The sequence below is a fragment of the Triticum dicoccoides genome, chromosome 5A, assembly GCF_002162155.2.
Source record: "Triticum dicoccoides isolate Atlit2015 ecotype Zavitan chromosome 5A, WEW_v2.0, whole genome shotgun sequence".
In the NCBI taxonomy this organism is placed as follows: domain Eukaryota; kingdom Viridiplantae; phylum Streptophyta; class Magnoliopsida; order Poales; family Poaceae; genus Triticum; species Triticum dicoccoides.
The window spans coordinates 319589901-319602189 of record NC_041388.1 but is presented as its reverse complement, the minus strand read 5'-3'; positions in this window follow the sequence as shown (position 1 = coordinate 319602189).

Sequence of the window (12289 nt, the reverse complement as noted above, 5' to 3'; positions counted from 1 at the left end):
CTACATCAAGACAAGACTTTGGGGTTGTCTCGCTATCTTCAAGATGTTTTTCCTTCTTTGCTGCAACATATGTTGGGTTTGTCTCACAGCCTTCAGCAGACTTGTGCATGCCATCGGGCATATCACCCTGAAATAAGCAAAGAGATGACAGGTTTTACACGTGTATAAACAAAGATGATAACGGTGTTGTCAATTCCATCCAATTTAAAATTAGAAAATAAAGAGTAATTTCAAAATATCAATAGCATAATCTGGCATTGTTCATAATGCGGGGAGCTTCACCACACTACTGGATTACCATGTCAACATAACAAGCATAGATGAAGGGCAAAGACAATCATTGTATCTATTTTGGTTAATGTGCATTGCATGTTGTTCATATCATCAGCCACACCAGTAAGATAAAACAGAAGATGACAAGGTGCAAACATGGGCTACTTCACCACACACTAGATTATAGATCCACAAAAACAAGCTTACATATAGGGAGTATTGAGTAATGTGCATGGTATGAATAAGGAATTTGGTTTTACAAGTAAAACTTGGAACTTACGGTTCTTGCGCACATGCATTTTGATAGAAATAGCAAACTAAATAGCAGTAAATAATAGGGAGTATGAGCAAATTAAATAGCAGTTGAGGATAAAGGCTTTAGAAGGATTGACTTACATTAAAAGTTAACACCGACTTTATAATGCCCTTCTCCATGTCAAGGGAAGAATACCTCAAGAATTTCAGCACAAAATCTTGTTCATAAGCATTGCATGTACTCTACATTTTGTAGAGAGTAAATATAGATATGATAATACTGAAAGTGGTAGAGGATAATGAAGATAAGATGTAGATTCATGCTACGTAATCAACTACGAATCCCTGGAAGTACAAGCGTTACAGGACAAAATGTACTGACAAGACCAATGGGCTACACTTCTGCACTAGCATTGTCTGTGTATTCAACTTTTTGGTAAGATTAAATATGGATCTGATATCTTTTAGTAAATGGTGGGCGAGGGGGGTAAGATGCAGAATGCTACACAATGAACCAATCCCTCTTCCAATAATACAAGAGTGTTTTGAACATTGGTGTACTGTACAAAACGTTCTTATATTATGGGACGGACGGAGTAGCTATTAATGTAAGTACAGTGATAGACGACGTTCAGTCGTTACAAGAGGAATGCAGAGCTAAACCTCTTCAAAAGCATTGGGTTGATTCTAAATTTATGTAAGAGTCCATACGGATCTTACAATGTCCACCAAATGGACGATAACGAGGCTAACATGTGCAGTGATGCTACATAATCAAAAAGCTATGAAAGTAAGTATAGTCATACAGGGCAAGAGGTACTCACAAGAGCAATGCAGTGTGCAGTATAGTTGTGAGATTCTGTGGTCCCTTGAGAATGGATGTTCTTCTCCTAACAGTTTTCGTACAAGTGAGATTTTAAGGAAAATGCAGAAATGTAGTTCAAATTGTGATGTGATATCATAGACAGTACCTTACGCTGCAGAAAAGACCAATGTGTAACAAGATTATTCTAGTCACTGTCGGATAAATGTAGCACCGGAGACTTTACAGAAATTTCGTTTAGAGGCTTTCCATCGAAGTGTACTTGCCTCAGGTAGGAACGATACTTCATTAACGAGAGTTTGAAAAGTGCAACCAACCCTTGCTCGTCTTGACAATCTAGTTTGGTCCTCTCCTATGTAAAAGAATTAAATCTTGTGTCTTCTATCAGCAGAAACATATGCAGTAATTACCATGAATAACATTAGTACATTACTTACGCGTAAGTTGCGGAGGAAGACTAGAAATTGTTCTGTGTCTGCAGTATAATCTTTCCATGAAGGAAAGATGTGCACAAAGTTCCTGACAACAATATAAGCTTCGTCTTGTAAACTGGGAAGAAATGGAATAGGGGTCCTATTTGCTGCAATTGGGGCTCGCTCTGGTTCAAAAAGGGATTTGGCAACTGGATTTGGTGTACTCTTTGCTGGAATGGGGGATTTGCGTGGTAGAGCTGGTGCTATGTCAACTGGCATCATCATACTGTTTGCTGGAGTTGGGGTCTATTAAGTTGGGGCATCAGAAATGACTAGTGTAGTAGGGCTAGAGTCTGCTAGAGTTGGGGTGTTTTGCGGGTCAGGTGATATTGCAACTACACCTAATTGGCTATTTGATTTATCAGGTGTCACTACCTTTTCCAAATACTTTGCTAGTGCTCCTCCGTGATCAGCAATCGCCCTCCTCCTTTTGAACGTCTCATACACAAGAACAACATTTGAATGGATAAATATGGTATGATGGCAGATGGAATATGTATTGAAAATGGATAGGCAGGGCGTATTCACATACACGATGTGTAAACTAAGCTAATGGCAGTGCAACAAAGTAGAAGCAATGCAAAGCATTAGTTGCAAGATATGTGCGACCAATATAATCGTGGAAAGTTAGAGCAAGCACCTTGATGGGTGAATAAGATAGGGCATCTGCCTCTGACTCCTCCGCTAGGGAGCTACATTGACTTAGGTCTCCCTCTATCTCAGAATAACTGTTAGGATCATATTCTGAGCATGAATATGTAGGTGGAGAGTGTTTGCATTGCATTGCATCCAGACTTGATTTTAGTCCCTTAATGCCAAGTTTGACAGCCATGGCATTGTTTTGCTTTATTCTTTTCATGCGCGCATGCTCATAATCATTATGATGCCGTTCGGAATCTGAGATTCATGATAACATAAAAAGTAGTCATATTATCTATGGAATGCATTGCGGATTCAACTTGAAGAGTGTCTCCCTATAAACCCCTGCATATGCAAAGTTCACCCCCAACCGTGCTGACCAAACCACACATAGAAATAGAAACCCCTTATGTCTCTATAACAGGCAGACACACATTTCAAAACCGAAGTAGGAACATTAGAATCATATCAAATTCGTATTTAAACAAATAAACCAAGGAATTATGAGTGGAATAATGTTTAGCTTCAAGGATGGAGTGTTGGTAGTGCGACACAAAGCAAGTAGGCAGATTGTATTCCATGTAAAAGATCGTAGCATATGTAAAAGCTAGAAATGACACTTTCTCTCTATACAATGCAGTGTTCGTTGCCCACACATGATGGAAGAGATCACACTGAGAAATACTATTCACTCATGTCTACGGTTCCAGTATTTTGAAATAGGGTGGTCCACCCTAAAAGAATATTGACAACAAATATGGGAATGCAAGCATAGATTTAGTGAATCAATTCTTTACTTGTGAGCTGACTAGGACAAGTATGCACAATTGTAATTGCAGTAAGAGACCATCCAAAATATGAATCAAGAAGTTTGTCTTAGCACTTACTGTTTGCAACTAATCGACGTGAATAATTGGATATCATATCGAATGAGTAAGAAAGACAAGTAAAATGGTCAACAAACCTGGCCTGTAGTAGTGATCTGGGTCAATGTCACTACGACCAACAATCCAAAATTACTAGTGTTTGTTCCTAGGGCCGGAATTTTGAAACCCTATGAACTTTACAGGTACTAAGGATTACTGAAATACATCTGAACCATTAAGTGTAGGTACCACTCAACACACAATAAACCCTAATAACAGTCCTGCCTAATCAGTAGTCAATCAAATAGAAAATGGGTGATGAGCAGTGGTTGTTGAAGTGATGAGTGTTGAGGACGTATCTCAGGATTAATTGGGTTGGCTTAGTGGGTGCTGCACGCCTGAGCCCTGAATGGACTATGAAGGTAGGCACGACGGGGCACCCAGGCAGCGGTGATGTTGTAGGGCGAGCGGCTCCTGATCTCCTGCTAGTCCGGCGTCTCCTCCTAGAGTCATGCCATCTGGGGACGGCAAGTCGTCGGCGAGGCAGGCGGGTGGGGGCGAGTAGAGATCGGAAGTGCGCAGTAGAACAGAGGGGAATCGGGGCCTGGGACGACCCAAAATCCCAGGGTGGGCCGACCCACCGTGGGCACTCTGTAGAGATACACACCCGAGCGGCAAACATGCATTTTCAAAACTAAATTAGGAACATTTAGCTAACCAATTAAACGACTCTATTTTAATAATATCATATTCGTATTTGAACAACTAAGCTTTTTTAGCTTGATGGGTGGAGTAGTGCTATTATGACACGAAGCACATATTCTGATCGTATAGTGATCATAAAAGGGGGAAACCCGAAGCATTTTTTTAAGCAAAAGAGGGTTTCCCCTCCGATTTCTATTAAAGAAACCATCACGGAACCAACATGATCAATTAAACCCTAAGCATAATCAATTAAACCGTATTATGACTATGGCATGACAGATTTAAAGCTGCAAATCGGAGAAATGATATTTAGCATCCATTGTTTGCTTCGAACTAAGAACTATATTCTAAGATCTGAAAAGAAAGAAGAGTAACCAAGTTACAATCTATTTTCTGGTTGAGATCAAAAAGTTGAGGAGATATGAAGTACCACCTCTCTTGCGACGTCGTGTAGGCATCGGGGGTGCGATGGCTGTCGGTGGCGTTGAAGCAGATCTGCGACAGTAGATGGGTGCATTGGGGGATAAGTCTCGTTGCGGTGGAAGAGAAGGTCATGTGAGCGGCCCCGGCAAAGAGGACGACGACGCTGATGAAGCGAGAGAACGTGATGCAAGGATCTTGGTACGTTGCCGTGGATGAGAAACGTCCATCTCTAGCTAGCAGTGGACGACGCGGTCTTGGTAGGCGCTCCGGCATGGTGGAGGACGGTGGAGATGGATGGGGTGGAGGACAGCGACGATGGATGGGGTGGCGGACGGAGGAGGCTGGTGTGGGGATGGTTGACGGAGTCCTGGACTAAGGGGTCCTCGGACGTCCGGCCTGTTAACCATGGGCCGGACTAATGGGCTATGAAGATATGAAGACCGAAGACTGTACCCGTGTCCGGATGGGATTCTCCTTGGCGTGGATGGCAAGCTTGGTGACCGAACATGTAGATTCCTTTCTTTGTAACCGACCTTGTGTAAACCTAGATCCCCCGGTGTCTATATAAACCGGAGGACTTAGTCCAGAGAGAGATACTCATTACCATAGTCATACAGGCTAGACTTCTAGGGTTTAGCCATTACGATCTCGAGGTAGATCAACTCTTGTAATACTCGTATTCATCAATACCAATCAAGCAGGACATAGGGTATTACCTCCATAGAGAGGGCCTGAACCTAGGTAAACATCGTGTCCCATGTCTCCTGTTACCATCGACCTTAGACGCATAGTTCGGGACCCCCTACCCGAGATCCGCCGGTTTTGACACCGACATTGGTGCTTCCATTGAGAGTTCCACTATGCCGTCGAAGAAAGGCTCGATGGCCCCTTTAATCATCGATAGTGATGCGGTTCAAGGAGAAACCTTCCTCCCTGGACAGATCTTCGTGTTCGGCAGCTTCGCGCTGCGCACCACCTCGATTGGCCACCTGGAGCAGATCGATAGCTACGCCCCTGGCCATCAAGTCGGATTTGGGAGCTTGAATTACGTTGCGGACATCCATGGAGATTTGATGTTCGCCAGATTCGAGACCGCGACGACCGCTCCTGGTCACCTTGACGAACATGACCTAAATTTGTCGTCAGACCGCATCCAGGAGATAGCTCCTGTGACCACTCTGGCCTTAGATCCAGATCACACTGCGGCATCCAAGGATTGGAGGCTCAACTGCACCACGGAGGCCACAGATTCCCCGGCGTTGGAGCCGCACATGGACTTAACCGCACGCAATACTCGTGTCATTGGAACTCCAGACTCTTCTCGGGTATAGGTTCCAAACCGTATGAGCCCGCGGATACCGAACTTGCTCACTTATCGATCTTTGAGTTCAGCGCCATAGACATCTTCCAGCACTTGCCCTTGGGCGATGTGCTGAACTCATTAAAGAACTTGTCCTGGGTGGGGGACTCACAACTGAACTATGTATGGTTCGAACTAGAGGCTAATGATGGGGAATTTTGCTTCCCACCCACCACCCACTTCATAGCCACTGTCGAGGATCTAACCGACATGCTTGACCATGGCTCCGAAGACATCACCAGTACGGATGACGATGGCGACAAGGAGCAAGGCCAAAACCCGCCATTCACTAGACGACAGCCAACCACTTCTTTCTACGACGTATACATGGTGGACACGCCTAAAAAAACTAACAACGATGACAAAGAGGATCCAGTTGAGGATAAACCTCCTGAGAGACAGCCCAAGCACCAGCTTCCTCGACGCTGCTCTAAGTCACGTCGTTCCAAAGACTGCAGTACGGGCACAGGAAAAAATAATACTCCGGACGATGCCAAAAATAATGAAGACCCCATCAAGGTAACCTCCGAACAGGGGAAACAGGAAAATGGGCAAGTTAGCCCTGATGAACAGGCCATACACGGAGACTCGGAGGACAGTAATTATCTTCCGCTCTCTGAGGAGGAGGAGAGCCTCGTCAACGAGGATTCCATCGTGCCTGAGGAACCTCTCGAGCAGGAGCGCTTCAAACGCCAGCTAATAGCCACTGCAAGGAGCCTGAAAAAGAAGCAGCTGCAGCTTCAAGCGGACCAAGATTTGCTCAATGATAGATGGACCGAAGTCCTGGTCGCTGAAGAATACGGCCTTAGTGGCCCAACCAAAAGCTACCGAAGCATAGATTCCTACCTCAGTTCGATGACGAGGTGCTAGAGCCCGTACCATCATCGCACAATGCGGCAGGTCGACCACAACTTGGTCCGGATAAAGCGGTAACTCAAGCCGAACACCAGACCGCCCCACCTTGTCGTAAAGGTAAGAATAAAACAGCTCGAGTTTGTACATACGACTTTTGACAGGACTTGGACAGTAGAGCAGGACACGCAAGATCGATCTACGGATCACGAGGACGTGCCTCGACACGCGACGGCGGCTACCTATTCGGACTTGACAAACCTAGCCACGCCCGGACCAAAAACCGCAAATGGACTCCATCAGATGTACGTCGCAGTGTGGCCCAACATAGAGGCGCCACACACCCTCTTTGCTTCACAGACGAAGTAATGGAGCATGAATTCCTAGACGGGTTCAAACTCATGAATATCAAATCATACGACGGAACAACGGATCCCGCGGTATGGATCGAGGGCTTCTTCCTCCATATCCACATGGCCCGCGAAGATGACCTTCATGCCATCAAATACCTACCACTAAAACTCAAAGGACCAGCTCGGTATTGGTTAAACAGTCTGCCGGAAAATTCTATTGGCAGCTGGGAAGATTTGGAAGACGCCTTTCGCGACAACTTCCAAGGAACATATGTCCGGCCACCAGACACCGATGGCTTAAGTCACATTGTCCCGCAGCCCGGAGAGTCAGCTAGGAAGCTCTGGACTAGGTTCTTAGTTAAAAAGAACCAAATCGTCGACTGTCCGGACGCGGAAGCCCTTGCGGCCTTCAAAGACAGCGTCCGGGATGAATGGCTTGCACGCCACCTTGGTCAAGAAGGACCTAAATCCACTACAGCCCTTACCGCTCTAATGACTCGCTTTTGTGTGGGAGAAGACAACTGGCTTGCTCGTAGAAGCAATAGCACCGGCGACTCAGGCACTTCCAAAATCCGAGACGGCAATGGCAAGCCACGATGAAGCAAACACAATAGTCGCAATGATAATGAAAGATCACGCGACACAGCGGTCAACACCGAATTCAGCAATCCCAGACCCGGTCAACAGAAAAAGCCATTCAAGGCGAACCGAGATGGGCCATCCAACCTAGACAGGATATTGGGTCGACCTTGCCAGATTCACGGGCACCCCGATAAACCAGCTAATCATACCAACAGAAGTTGTTGGGTCTTCAAGCAGGCCGGCAAGCTCAACGCCAAACACAAGGGGAGGAGGCCGCCAGGCGATAGGGACGACAGAGAGGTTCACCAACCAAATACCGCGGATCAGAAGCAATTTTCCCCCGAGGATCAATCAATCCTGGAGCAAAAATAGTAGTTCGGCTTCCACTGCCCACCTCATATACCCGCTCAATCTGTACCATGCATACATAACTACGCACTTAAGATACCATGGGCATCGGCGGAAGCACAATACGGACAAGCCTAGAAGCACTCCCGTAACATTTCTATCTACTCTCCATTTTCTTTATCTCTTAAAAACAGGTGGCGCAAAGGAGGAGCATCCAAAACCAACTCCGTCGGAGTTCGGATCCGTACACTCACCTAAGGGGCTATTTCTGTCAAGTAGTCCCTTCACCGAGGACAGGCGGCGCAGACGTGCGACAGGAGGTCCAAAATTACTTTTTGTAGACCGCACTCTCTATTTCGAGCCTGTAAAGAGCCTTTTCCTCCGCCTTCGACCCCTGGCATATCAAATAGCCGGGGTTGCAGCTTTGTTATCTATATACACGATTGGCACATCACTCAGATCCCAGTAAAAATAATCCATTCTTTTCTAAAGGATCGAGTTTTTCCTCTATGGTTGTTTCAAACATACACCTCGGCATAACTTGCCAGGGGCTCGGTATGGGAACAAGCGAGTTGCCGACAAGTCTGAACAGCTCTATAGCATACTTCGGCGTCGCGAGTTTGGCCTTATATGCATCAGCTCCGAATCATGTCTTGGGTCAATAGTTGGGTTGCCCGACTCGTGTGCTTGCTATCCTACGTTCCGCTCTATCAGCTAGGGTAGTAAAGGGAGAACTACTGTGATTGTGCTTCCGGTTCACCTGGTCAAGCACCTCAGTAGAGAAAGCCGAAAACTGACTATCATGATGTGGCGAGAGCTGGTCAACCACTCGAGGACTTATCAGAAGCTTTAGCGATTCCTCCGTGTCACACGAAGGACATCTTTCCGGCCAAATATGTAAACGCCTCGTATGAATAAGCCGCATACATACCAGGGGCTATGTCGTAGAAGAACCATAAAACTCCTATGGCTAAGTGAAAGTGTTAACGCCATATAGTCTAGTTGCCTGGTTCGCTGCATTGACACCTCCTTCACGGACCAAGACGTTGGGTCAAGAGTGATCAGATGCTTTTTTGAACACCCCCGTACTTCCTACGAGGGGGCTGAAGCCGACGACTGGAAAACTTCCAGATCATATACAAATGGCCGCACAGTAGGAACAAAAAGCCTTTAGGCAAAATCAAAATATAGACTGATTATAACAATTATCTTTTACAATTCGTAAAGAATTCACTCGAATATTATGCCTTTCAAACATTGACCCTCTATCAAGGAGGCAGCCTCTAAGACGTCCTCAAAGTAATGCTCAGGTGTGTGATGGTCCTTGACCTTGGGTGGACCCTGCACCGCAACATCGACGGCCTTCATCTTCCCCCAGTATGTCTTGACTCAGGCAAAGGCCGTCCATGCACCTTCAATGCACGTCGACCGCTTCACGGCGTCGATACGTGGCACCGCATCAGTAAGCCGCCGCACCAAGCCAAAATAGCTATTTGGAATCGGCTCAGTCGGCCACAGCTGAAGTATGACGTTCTTCATGGCAGCATCGGACATCCTGTGAAGCTCGGCCCATTGGGACATCTGTTCATTCAGCGGCAGAGGGCATTTTGATATGCCGAACTGTGACCAGAAAAGCTTCTCCGTTGCATACCCCTCTTGCGCTTGGTAAAACTGCGCCGCATCGAAAGAACTCTTCAGAAAGTCTAAAAACTCATCTGGAGAACTCCACATTTGGTTAAGCTGAGTATAGTTCGGATCGCCGAACTTAGTCTGTAGCAAAAAGGGCTTACCAGCCGCAATCTCCCCAGCTTTCCAGATCTCCTCACGGGCCGCTCTAGATTCGGACTGCGCTTCTTTCGCCTCTCGCAAGGCCTTCTCAAGCTCAGCCGTTTTGGCTTTATTCTCCTTCTCTAGGAATTCACAGCGGCTAGTAGCATTTTTTCAGTTCGAGCGCCAGCGTGGATATTTTCTCCTCGTCTTGGTGCCGAGCAGCTTGTTCGCCCTTTAATCGGCGGATGCCTTTTCGGCAACCGCATTACTAAACGGGGCCTGCTCCTTGGCCCGGGCGAGCTCCGCCCGAAGAATGTCAACGGCGGCGGCGCCATCTGCAGCCATGCATATTCCAGTATGCAACTTTCACCATCACGCTTATATTACAGACATGTATATTTAAGGATTGCTCTGAATACATACCTTGCGAATCGTCAAGACGCCTATTGATAAGCACGATATCATTATCCGCCTCAACAATCTTGTGTTGTAAATTCGCAACCTCTATAGTCCGGGCAGTTTCCGACGAGGTCACAGCCTGTGTTCCAATTAATCATATTATTTCCTGGGCATATCTTTTGATCCTCTAATCGCCTCCCTCAGGAAGCCTATCAGAGTCTCAGGGGCTACTATCTATACACAAGTGTATTTCACGAATAAAACACAATTGCACATATTATAGTACAAACCTTGAAGCCTCTTAATAGGCTCGCAAAGGCCTCATTCAATCCGCTCTATGCGGACAGGACCTTTTTAACCACCGTGCCCATCAAGGTACAATGTTCCTCTGAGACGGACGCCTGCCCCAGCATGTTCGTCAAGATATTCGGCACCTCTGGGTCTCCGGAGGCTGCCATAGGAGAACGACCACCCTTTGAAGGGATCCGTTTATTCGTATCCGGCTGTATACTGGATTGTTCGGGGCCTTCATTATTGGTTCCCGGACCCTGGGCCACCAAAGTATCCCCTTCGGGTAATGTCTTCATCATCCGTTGCACAACCTGTTGGTCGGGGGGGGGGGGACCCTCCGTGACGACACCTCGAAGTCGTCTGCCCTATTGGGCGGAGAAACCGGTGGAGGCGTCTCGCTTTCCATCATCTCAGGGAGAAGGTCCCCCGAAGAAGAGGATTGTTGTAGAAGACTACGTGCAGAGCTGCAAAAAACATATATTCCAGGCATTACAAGAAAAGAATGGGATATGTTTAAAATATCCTTGTTCACTTACGATTTGGCCTGAGGCTTGTCCTCGTCCTGAGACTGTGCTTCGACGCCCTCCAAGCTCGAGCCACCCAACAAAGTCATCTTGCCTCTCTTAGGAGCTTGTTTCTCCAAATCTTCGGAGGCGGGCCATTTCCTCCCATGAGGGGAGGAGACAGTGCCCCCCTTCACTTTTGTCTTCGGATGAGGGAATTTTGATTCTGTCGGACACAATGTCTGATGAACCCTTGGGATACGGGCCATCTTTGGTCCTCCCACTCTCCGCCCTGCCCTCCTTCACAGGCATCTGGTATAGTGCCAGGGCCAGCATCCTTGTTAGAATAGGATTCGCTGGGCCTTCGGGAAGAGGGGCCGAACACATAATTAGTTCCGCCTTCTTTATCCAGCCCTAGAAGAAGACAGCTTGCTTAGTACCATATTACGGTATGCGTAATTACAAAGTGTTCGGGAGATGAGTGCTTACCGGGGTATCTGGACGGTTGCAGTTAAGGCCAGCGTCCTCAGTAGTGTCCGGCCAATGTTTTCGCTTCCCGAAAAACAACTTCCACATCCCTTCATGTGTCGAAGAAGTGTTGCAGGGTTCGTGATCCTTCTGGATTAAGCTCCCAACATACGGCGAGACATGTGCTGGCATGGTAGGGTTCGGCGAACTAGCATCACTTGAATCACATTGACAAGATCGATGTCTCTCTCAAGGAGGGTTCGAACGCGGCTCTGTAGAGTCTGCACTTCATCAACTGATCCCCAGTCTAGCCCCTTGTTAATCCATGATGCAAGCTGTGGCGTAGGGCTGGAACGGAACGCGGGTATAGCTGCCCACTTGGTACTGCCGAGTTCCGTGACATAAAACCACTCTCGCTGCCATTGGTTGGAGGTTTCGGTGAAAGAGCCTTTTGGCCAGGGAGTGTTGGTAAGTTTGCTCACTACAGCACCACTGCACTGTGCTTGTTCCCTGTCAATTACCTTCGGCTTCACACTAAAGTTCTTTAGCCATAAGCCAAAGTGTGGGGGGATTCGGAGGAAGGCCTCACATATGATGATAAACACCGAGACATGGAGGAAGGAGTCCGGAGCTAGATCATGAAAATCTAGTCTGTAATAAAAGATTAGCCCCCGGACGAAGGGGTGAAGAGCAACCCCTAGACCTCGGAGGAAGTGGGAGATGAATACGACCCTCTCGCCAGATCTGGGGGTCGGAATAACTTGTCCTTGAGCAGGAAGCCTGTGGTGTATCTCCGCGGTCAAGTATCTGGCCGCCCGAAGCTTTGCAATATCCTCCTCTGTAACGGAGGAAGCTATCCATCGGCCTTGAGGGCTGGGTCCGGACATGATGGGGAGGCTTGAAGCA